Below are 11,322 nucleotides of genomic sequence, written 5' to 3' on the forward strand. Positions count from 1 at the left end.
TTATTTCAACTGGAAAATTAAATAATAATGTGAATAATAATTCCCTGTGCTGTAATTTTTCTTGAATCTTTCCCCATCTTTAATTAGCTGCTAGACTTCAGTGTCTCATAAGAGCAGTCCCCAGTTTTTGCAAGTTGTCCTGGTAGGAGAGGGACAGCTTGCACCAGCCTCCTTTATGGCTACATGACTGGACCTAGACATGGGCACTGCAGAACATCACCATACACATGGTGGCCCCAGTGTTTCCCAGGCGGACAGATGAGGATGCCCTATGACGTGCACAGGAGGTGCTGGGAGCAGGAAGGAGCCACAGCACAATCAGTAAGGATGATGGATTGGAGCATGGCACTGATGCATGGATATTCTCTCAGCCTGCTGCCCGTTCGCTGTAGCCCTGGGGCCAGTAGAGATGAGTGATGGGCTGGAGGAATTTTCCTGCTAGACTGTGGAGGCTGTGTTGTATGAGAGTCTATTCATTTCTGCCACAAATGAGGTGGAGATACATGGACTGCAGAGCAGTAACTTCCAGGGTAGTACAGAGGTAATTCCTGTGTTCAAGAACTGGGCTGACGAGAGCCTGAGCAGGCAAATGGATGTAGGGTTTTCCTCTGCTGCGCCAACTTCTTCAAATGTGTTCACTGAAAGTGTTAGATGTTTTCATGCCATTCCTTTGCTTGGGGGATGGAAGGGTATCCCCACCAGGGATAGATATATTCAGACCAACATATGACAAATCTTGTCTAGCAGGTATTAGGGTTTAGAAAAAAAAAAAAAAAGTATGTGTGCTTGTTTTTGCAGATTGTGTTCCAGGAGAAAATCTACCTCCTGGTCCCTTTAGCAGTCCTTGCAGCATGTCTCTGAGGGACAGAGATGCCTGATGCAGCTGTCACATCCCAGCTGGACAGGAGTCTGCTGTGGGAACATATGTGTGCTGGAGACATGCAGCATGACGGGGCACAGCAAAGGGCTGAGGCACGAGGCTGTAAGTGGGAGACAACTCCTAAGCAAAGCCCTTTCCAGCTCCTGGGGGCACTGCTGCCATTCCTTGCACACGGATCTTTCTACCTCCTCCTTTCCATCTTTCCCCATCTTTGCATATGCACACACACTTTTGTGGCTGAGTCACAAGAGACCTCTTCTTGAGCTATAATAGTATTACAGTGGAATGTTGATTTTAAAACCCTGCATGCCAGTACCAGTCTTTTACAATCTGATGCAGCCCTTCATGTCTAAGTAACCATCGGGAGCAAATTCACAGGCATTACACTGTTCCGAGATGGTATGAATTAGGGTTGATCTTGGTGCTTGGAAACACAGCCTTGGTTTGGCCAGTAGATGGTAGTGGTACACACGGAGCTGATAAAATGAGCTATGCAAGAGAAAAAATCAGAGGGATCTGCTCCACATCCTTTAAAAGTTTAATTAAATGAACAGCAAAACTCACAAGTCACAGGACTGCAAATATCAATGTCAGTTCTTAGCCATGGCTGCAAAATTACAAAGCTGTGTTAAGATGGCTTTACAAGTCACAGTATTCATTCTCAACAACTTTAATGGGATGCATTGAAATGCTCAGAATGGGATAACTCAAATCCTTGTGTTGATCTGTGGATTCTTCTTTTGTTTGGTGAGTGATGAGAAAATCCCCTTGGTTTCCTTGAGTATTAAATAAATAAGTGACTATATCTTTGTGGTATGTTTTGGTTCTGATCCCTTTGAGAGAAAGATAATTCACTGAAAATGCTTCAGCCAGGTCTCTTTAGTGTAAATGGATTTATTTTAATATTTTATTTCTTGACATTTTAGACATCCATTGCAGAAGTAATCGTTCCACAGAGCTGTTGAAAGCAGATTTATTTTCTCTTTCTCTCAATTTATTCTGCAAGTTACTTAGAGTGTAAGAGTTGCTGATCCCTTTCTATATCCATTGTCTTTATGCAGGGTGACAGTGATTTTCACTCTGATCTTAGAAACTTGATATAAAAAAGGGCATTGATAATCATTTTATAATAAAAACTCACTTCAAATTCTTAGTTTTTATAATCTTTTTTCTTTATACTGCAGTTCCTCTAGACTTCCTCGATCCTCCTGTGATGAAGGAACTGCAGTTGCCCAAGGCAGTGTACTAGACCCAGCCTGCTGCAGTGCTTGTGAGGCACGCTGTGGTCATCTATAACCACTGAAGCGCTTATCAGCTGCAATCGTTTCCAAAAGCGTGCAGCCAGATCATAGCAAAAATGCTTCTACTACCATTTCCCTTATTTCTGATGCTTATTTTTGTTTGTCAGCTTGTTGCTATTGTAACAAATCCTACTCTGCTGTTAACCTCTGCCTACAGACTAAATCTTCACTGCAATTCTCAGAAATAAATGCTTCAAAACATAGATTTAGTGAGAACAACAGCTAAACATGTAGATACAAGGTAAATCTTGTGTAGTGGGCTAAAAGTTACTCTGCATGCTAGCATGGGAAAACAGGGAAGACTGTGTCTCTGAATCACACACATAAAGGCCCAAGTAACAACCTGCTTTCCAGGGAGCCAGCCAGCCAGCCTGCAGCTGATGGTGTCAGTCACTGGGTGCTTGAAGGGCAACCACTGCAACTGGGTTGACTGGTAGAATGCAATAGCTTGGTCAATGTCTGAGACCATGCATTGGAAAAACAAACCTATGCCTGTATCTTTTCAGATTTTTATAGAGGAACGTTCATCTTAAGAAACAAAAGCTTTGCATTTATGCTGTATATTTAGTCTGTATTTTTTTTCCTTTTAGCTCTTTAGTTATAACTGAAAATTATCCCATCAAGTATGTTCCTCTTGTGAAGCCATTTATTCAGCATATTTATTCTAAAGCATGATCTTGGGATATTGAACCCAGTCATAACCCGATTAAATCTGCTCTGCCATTTCTTCCTGTCATAAACCTTGTGTTCATTGTAGGTGAAAAGCCCCTGGAAAGCCCTTGCTGGAAGCCAAGAGCAAGTTTGCACAGAGCTGATAAAAGAGAAACTCTACCTCATCAGCAGCTTTGAGCTGCGTGGCTTCACTGATGCTGCATTTGGGACTCCATCCCAGAGCTTGACGCTTCCAAGTTAATTCAGGTATGTGAGCAGAATCCTTAACATTAAACATTGCCAAAGAGCTGGAGTACATAAACTTTCAATGTAAAGTAAAAGAATACCCTAAGTAATATGAGGTTTCATTTGTCCTAGCACTAGCTACATGTAATTCTACTTTATCTGCACTAGTTTATTTTGGGAAGGTTCTCGTGATGCTAGCACGCTTACCTGTTATGTATCTGAAATCTGACACCTACTAAATACTTACATGACTTAGACATTACATTTTTTGGTATTTAATGTTCAAGAATATCAGGATTCTATCTGAAAAGGTAAGAAGGTAATGTTTCTGCTGCTGCATATCATGTCCTGCTAGTCCTGTGGGATGAAAATTATGTTGAGAGGCAAACTGAGTTACTTTAAATATTGTTTCAAAAGCAAATATTGAAGATGGAGTTGTACATATGGGACACATTGTGGCTATAAAAAACGTAACATACTGTTCATTTAAATATGTGGAAATGCATCAGAACAGCTCCGGGAGGCTTTCCATCTGGAAAGAACAGATTATTAAAATACCTACAGAAGCAACAGCTACTTCACCCTTTACAATAGTTGTAGTATAAGTAGCAGAGTGGCTCTTCCCTGCACACCGTACCCAGGAATGCAGCTGACGTGTTGGTTTTATCACTGCAGGCTCCTGGAGTGCATTGTCCCCTGAACACGGCACCTCTGGAGCATACACACCACGTGTCTGGGTGTTCCGGGGCAATTGAGTTATGGAAGAAGGAAGGAAAGCCAATGTGGGCTCCTTTCTCCGTCTTGTCCTTGACCACCCACCCTCCCCTGAATCTAGTGTGTGTTGATGATTTGGATTTTAAAGATTGCTATTTACATATAAATTTGCTTCATTCTTGCCTGATTGAAAGAATGTAAAGTAGAAGTTGGGTGAGTCTCAGCTGCTCTTACAGGTTGCTTGTCTGCTTGCTCTGATGTAGCACAAAGCAAGCTCTCATGGAAGGAAAGATGACAGAAGGAGCTGATCACTGGTGAAGGCAGAAGTACGAAGAGAACAGGGATTGTTTGTTCCAACTAGTTGGGAAGACTAGAATAAGAAGTAACTGACTGAAACTACAGCAGGAAATAAGGGATAGATAACCATGGGACTAGCTGGGCTGAAGAGCAGCCGGCATAAGTAGTAGAGTCTCTTTTTGGTAGCGGTGTGTGCTATTAAATTTGATAACCGTGATTTAGAAATAAACAAATCAATCTACTGCCACTGCTGGGGAATAGATTCACAACACTGCTCAATGGCCCTTTCAGCACAGCCTGGGTAAAGATGAGAAAGCCTGACCTGAAAATATTCGTGTATATGTGTTTGTGTGACTGCTGATGCATTATCCTTCTAGCCCCAGCTTTCTGCCTCATGCAAGTGTTCAACAGCTGGAATTTAGTATCTCTGTGGACAAAAACTCCATACAACTGGGATATGGGAAACACCTTTGGTTAAATTTATGGTCTGCCTCAGGATAGAAAGAGCCAGTTCTGGAATGAGTAAAGCTGAATCATGCAATTAATCTACTACAGCAGCCAGTGGGACACAGGCACCCAACGTACCCTGGGCACCTAAGCCCACATCCAGGGTAAAGGAAATGAATGGCCTAATCAAGTGAAGGCCCAGAATCGCTACCTGAAGAGCACAAAAATAAAAGGATACGAGAGCAAAAGAATCATCTGGAGTTTTTTGCTCTCATTTCTTTTACTATCTTTTTTTTTGTTCATGTTCTCCTCCAGAGAAGTCACAGACCCAGGGGATGGGATTCCTCATGATCCCTTTATTTGGTTTGTACTTTGGAGATATCTCTGTGATGTACCTTTGAGTGGTCCGGTTGCCTAAGAGAGTCTGGAGCTGGATCCCAGGTGGGGACCCCAGTCCTGCTGGAGGAGGCAGCAGCCATCACTCCAGCACAGGAGACAGCAATTTCTCAGGCTCTTTCATCTTCCTCTCTTGCAACACATTAGTGGAAAGAGCAACTTCCTGCAGAGCAACTGCCAAGTTCAAAGCACTGAGATACAACTGGCTTACAGGGCAGCTTTTGGCAGAATTACTCATATCTGTTCCCAGCTCCATGTGGTCTGCTGGAGTGTGTCTGTGGCCAAATCTGGATTAAGAGTCACTGGATAGACTGTAAAGCCCAAGATGCCCAAAGCAAAGCCATAAGCTGTGAGAAATGGCAGGAATGGTTGAGCTCAGTTCTACCAGGATTATAAAAATCACTAAACGTTTCCTTTTTAAAATTGAATGTAATTAATGCATTTGGATAACACCACTGAAAAGAAGAAAATTCTGACATGGCCATTCTTCAAAGTTTCTGGAAATGGCATTTCCAGAAATAGAGCAAATCACACAGTACCTGGACTTTTTCTGCAGGATCTGCACAAGGAGATTCCTCAGTTTCCTCAGGAATTTGTTGTTCTAGCAGTCTCCTTCCCGCAGGGATGCTCTTTTCTGTAGACCTTATCCTTAAGCTGTAGCCATCTTAGCCCCAAAGAGACCCTTGTGTCTTCTTACAGAACCTGAGAGGCAAGGGCAGCTCTCCAGAGCCCTGACACAGCTACGAGGTTTTCCGTCCCTCTCTGGAGACAGAGGAACATTCATGGCATGCCGAAAAAAGCTGCATCCCCAGAAAGCCCACACTGAACCATTTTACCAAATACAAAGGCACCCAAAATAGATGCAAGGCTTAACCTAAGGTGCACGTGCTAGGTCAGTGCTAGTGTTTATTATTTTTATGACTGCATTTTAAAGCAGTGGTTCTTTTGATCCATACTAACTGCTGGTCAGGGAAAGAAAAATAAAGCTTACATAGAAAATAACAAAATTTTCTGGCTGGAGGCCAAAACTTCACAAGAGAATACTGAAGCCTAATATGTTTTGTTTGACGTCTTTGTTTCTGATAGATGTTGACTGAATTCAGGAGGATGACGGCACTTTGAACAAAACCAGCTGGAGAAGTCAGTTTGCTAATTATTAACCCTCTAGGGAAGAGATTTAATTGGAAAAGTGCATACAAAGCATTCTGGGAAAATATCAAAATAATGTAGATCTCTTTTGAAAAGAAGTACACTGTGGCTTGTATTTTTAGCAGAAAGAGAGGAGACAGTTTGTGTTATATGACTGAATTCCTCAAGATAGGTAAGAATTCAGTCTTAGACTAATTTTCTCCCTGTAGTATGCTGAGTCCTGAGGCTGAAATAAGTCTAACAGTAAGGAATGACTTTAGGGAATGAAGAGAAGTTATTTATTTATTGCAACAGAAATCACAAGACGGGAGGAAAGATTATTGTCAGCCCCTTGACCACTTTGTAATAAGGAAAAGGGGATCTTCAAAGCTGTAAAGAGGAGAGGAGCATCAAACTGCATACTGTGCCTTGGACAATATTATTCTAAAGCTACTGTGATAAATATTCATATACCTAATTTAAAAATATAAATAACAACAACAAAAAAGGCATAATAGTCTTTGGACAGTAGGCTCTGCTGCGACATATTTACATCTCACTCTGCCTGGATGCTCTACTTGTTCCTCTACAACTTGGCCAGAAAGGTGGCTATACACTACGTGCAGGTACTTTTCCACTATTTCAGGTATTTTAGGGGTAGAAGAAAGCAAGAGTTAGATATGGGCACTATACCAAATTCCAGTGCAGTGAAGTTCAGTGTTTAATTTGCGGTAAGTCTTAGCTATAATTATAGTATGAAATGGAAACAGAAAAACAAAACAACAACAACAAAAAAGATGAGGGAGGAAAATAAATTTAGGAACAGCTTTCAGCATTTGCTTAATATTGGAGCTCTTTTCCTGCTTGATATGTTGGTTGCAGCACAGAGACATCTGCTGTTAGCAAGTAAGTGCCAAAACAGATGTAGCAGAATGTGTTATTGTTTAAAACAAATAGATCATGTGGGATGCTAAACTGAATTTTGTTTTGTTCCTCGTAATTCAGTATGTAGTCATTTTAGGTGTCAGATTGTTAGAGAAAAATCTTATTTTTGTTAGGCAAGCTTTTTAAAGCTGAATTGCTTGACAATTAATTTAGTACCAGAGATGTGCATTTTTTTTACTTGTTTTTAATGCTGTAGGTTGTATTACCAGCTTAGCTAAAGTACTATCCTGTAGGCAGTAGAGTAGCTAGCAAAGTACCTTCTGAACTTGTTCAATCTCTGATTATTTGCAACTCTCTTTAGCTGCATTGCTGTAACTTGTGTCTGTGTGTACTGACAGCCATTGCAAATGACAAACTGGATTAATTATAAGTGTGTCATTTCTAGAATATTGCAACAGTCCTCTGTCCCTCCCAGGACTGATTTAAATTGCAAGAAGTTATATATAGCGAACACGTACAGTATTTTTGACAGACAGCATTAAGCTCATGCATCCAAGAATGACCACAAATGAGAATCTTACTGTGTTACTATACACTTAAAGATCAGATCAGAAAAATCCACACATTTTTATAGTAATTAATGCAAAAGGGACTCAACTCTGACTCCTGCTGGTAAAATGCCAGTTGTATGAGATGCCTTACATTGTGCGTCCTAATGCTCTGATCCTGCCACTGCGGGAAAAAACAAACCCAAACAACCAATCAACAAACCAAACCAACCAACCAACCAACCAAAACCAAACAAAACCACAAACTAACAAACAAAAACCCCAAGCAAACAAACAACAACAAAAAAACAAACCACACCACCAAAACCAAACCAAAATAGCCCCACAAATAAACACCCTCCTTCCCCCACCAAGCAAACAAATCTAGCAGGTGGAATATTGAACATGCATGGGCATACATCGCTGTGTCTTTGCTTAGGCAGTTCCAATACTATTAGCAAACAAGTAGCCAAATGACATCAAAGCAATGGTCAGTGACTGTGTCATGGGTCAACCAGTCTTTGCCTAGATTTCTTCTGAAATGGAGAAATAAAGAGAGAAGAAAAGCCATGCATTTTGCTGTTCTGCTGTTTGGTGGCAGGTACAGGCAAAAGGATTTACCTGATGCTGGGAGCTAGGCAGGTCCAGGCTCTGTTTGCTGGCTTCACTACTATCACTAAGTCATCTTGGCCAACTCATGTGCTCTTTGCTTTCAGTATACCACATATAAAATGAGGGGAAAAAAATTATATTTGGCGGTCTTCTAGGGAGAATGATCGCCAAGTACCATGCAAGTTGCAAAAACAATACCTTGTTACTAAGGGGAAACCCCTTTCCAGGAACAGTGTGAAGTACCTCATTCCATTACCATTTCCAGACTGCTTCTGATGCCAGACAGACACATGTTTTGTCAGAAAATTGGTGGTAAAATTTAATTTCCAAAGTTATTTTTTTCTGACTAAACTTGAACTAAGTTTTGGTCTCAGTTCAAGCTAATAGCACTAACAGGAAGGAGCTAAATATCAATGTAATGAAATGGATAAACCAACTCTTATTTTCAGTTATGTACTGGGTTAAAAATATGAGATTACCATCCAAAACCTGTTTTATTACAGTGTTGTTATGCCATTATATTACAGCATTAACAATCCTTTCAAAATCCATGGTACAGTTTTTAACAATAAAGTAATTCAAGGCACCTTCTGTTTAAAGTGATCGCTAGCACTAGGTTTGTGTTTGCTCATGCTTTCTTTTTATGTCCAATGCTTGTATTTTAACATGTTTTGTTAGATGAATAAAATATACTCTGACTTGGAGTCTCCACTAACTTGTGCTTTTAAAGTCAAGACTCTTGGCTTCCCTTCTGCTTGTTCCCACTTTGCCGTGTCTGTCATGTCCTGTCTGGCAGGGCTCGTGGCTATGAGAGTGTGTGGGAGTAAAGGTTAAAGATAAATGCTAGGTTTTACAAATATGGTTATTGTTGCTGTAAAGATTCGCTTCTGAAATTAGTGGTTGGATCATTCTATTTTTAAGGTAGGATTACAATTGCATTCAATGTCTGTGACTGCATTAGTTAAAATCCATATAGTTTAGCACTTTGTCTTTCTGAAGACTTCAGGTTGTCCAGTCCAGGGCTAGGAGCATAGGAGGGGAGCATAGTCTAACCATTGGACTTTATACCAATAAGTAAACATTCAGCTGGTCACAATGAGAATACGAGTGAGATTGTGCTCCAGTAGTAACAGTACTCATTTGTGGGGAAAGAGAATAGGGAGACCTAAATTCCACTTTGTGCTGTAATAAATATTTCAGTACTTTGAATAAAGGACATCAGCTCCAACAGGAGATGCTGAGAACTTGCTTTAGCCTGGTGGTTGCTGAATTCACCTGGATCAATGCGAGTGCAGATTCCTCTTAGAAAACGGGATTGCCTTTGAGTCTGGCATAGCAAAGATGACCAAACTGTCCATGTTTTGTTAAAAAGGGGACAGCAGCATCTTCTCTTTGTCTGGGAACTTTCCTAGTGGACCAGTCCAGTTTAGAGAAAAGTGATAAAGCTGAATAGCTCTGCGCTGTCAGGACTTCTGCAGGTGTATCAGCAGCAAAAGGAAGACTAGGGAAAATGTGGGCCTGCCGCTGAGTGGGGTGGTGGTAACAAAGTACATGGAAAAAGCAGAGGTACTCAATGCCTTCTTCACCTCTTTCTATACTGGTAAGATTTGCTTTCAGGAATGCCAAGACCTCAAGACAAGTGGGAGCATCTGGAGCAATGAAGACTTACCTGCAGTAGAGAAGATCAGAACATTTTGACAAAGTGGACATAAACAAATACACAGGACCCAGTGAACTGCATTCACAAGTGCTGAGGGAGATGCCATTGTGAGGGCAGACTAAAGTGTCTTTGAAAGGTCACAGTGATCAGTGGAGGACTGGAAGAAAGCAAGTATCATGCCTAGCTTCAAGATGAAAAAGGAGGAACTGGGGAACTGCAGGCCATCCAGCCTTATCTCAATACCTGGGAAGGTGATGGAGCACATAATTCTGGAAACCAACTCCAAATATATTAAGGACATGAAGATAATTTATGTCATCAGTATGAACTTACGAAGGGAAAACTGTACTTGACCAACCTGATAGCCTTCTGTGACTAAATTACCAGCTTAGTGGCTGAGGAGAGAGATGAAGATGTTAATCATCTTAACTTTAGCAAGGCTTTCATCACTGGCTGTCATAGTATCTTCATTAACAAATTGCTGAGTAAACAAGTACACAGTGAAGTGGATTGAAAATTGGCTGAAATGCCAGACTCAAAAGATTATAATCAGTGGCACAGAGTCCAGCTGAAGGCCAATCACAAATGGTGTACTCCTGGGGTCAATAATGGGTCCGATACTGTTTAACATCTTCATTGATGATCTTGGATGACAGGACAGAGTGCACCTGCAGCAAGTATGCAGAGAGCTGAAGACAGAGAGGAGTGGCTGATACACCAGATGGTATACTGCCATTCAGAGGGATCTCAACAAGCTGGAGAATCAGCCAAGGGGAATCACATGAAGTTCCACAAAGCAAAATGCCAAATCCTGCACCTGGAGAGTAATGCCCCTATGCATTAATAGAACCTGGGGACCAGCTGGCTGGGAAGTAGCTTTACAGAAAAGGACCTGGGAATGTCGGTGAACACCACCTTCAGCATGAGCCAGCAATGTGCCCTTCTGTCAAAGGTGGCCAAGAGTATCTTGGACTGCATTAGGAGGAGTGTTGCTGGCAGCTAAAGGTGGGTGATCATTTCCCTCTACTCAACACTGGCAAGACACTTCTGTAGTGCTGGATCCAATTCTGGACACCCCAGTACAGGGAAGATGTGGATTTACTGGACTGAATCCACCAAAGAGCCACAAGATGATTAAGGGACTGACTGAGGAGTGGCTGAGAGTGGCTCAGGGAGATCTTATCAATGTATTTAAATACCTCATATTGGGGAGAGTAAAGAGGATGGAGCCAGACTCTCTCAGTGGCATTCAGTGAAGGCACAAGAGGCAATAGGCACAAACTGACATATAGGGAATCCTTTTTAAAAAGAAGAAACTGGTGTTTTTTATTTTTTTAATGTAGTAGTGGTCAAACACTGGAGCAGATTGCCCAGAGAGGTTGTGGAGTCTCCATCTGTGGAAATATTCAAAATTAAACTGGACATAGCCCTGGACAACCTGCTCTAGCTGACCCTCCTCTAAGCAGGGAGATGTGCTAGTCATTTTGCATGGCCAAACTGTTTCAGCACTGAGAAATAAACACAAACCTTAAGAAATTTATGAACTTCATAGAGTTA

At 41.4% G+C, this 11,322-nt stretch overlaps 1 long non-coding RNA gene across 2 annotated transcripts; it reads left to right on the forward strand.

The window, feature by feature from the left end:
- The first annotated feature begins 808 nt into the window (after positions 1-808).
- LOC308041840 lies at positions 809-10,118 on the forward strand. 2 transcript variants are annotated; one of them, XR_013922278.1, is made up of 3 exons: positions 809-982; positions 2,939-3,099; positions 9,711-10,118. It is a non-coding gene; the product is annotated as an uncharacterized lncRNA (long non-coding RNA). The 2 variants fall into 2 exon arrangements; XR_013922279.1 differs by having other exon boundaries at positions 9,723-10,118.
- The last annotated feature ends 1,204 nt before the right edge of the window (positions 10,119-11,322 follow it).

Source organism: Nesoenas mayeri (assembly GCF_963082525.1).
Source record: "Nesoenas mayeri genome assembly, chromosome: 6".
NCBI classification, from domain to species: domain Eukaryota; kingdom Metazoa; phylum Chordata; class Aves; order Columbiformes; family Columbidae; genus Nesoenas; species Nesoenas mayeri.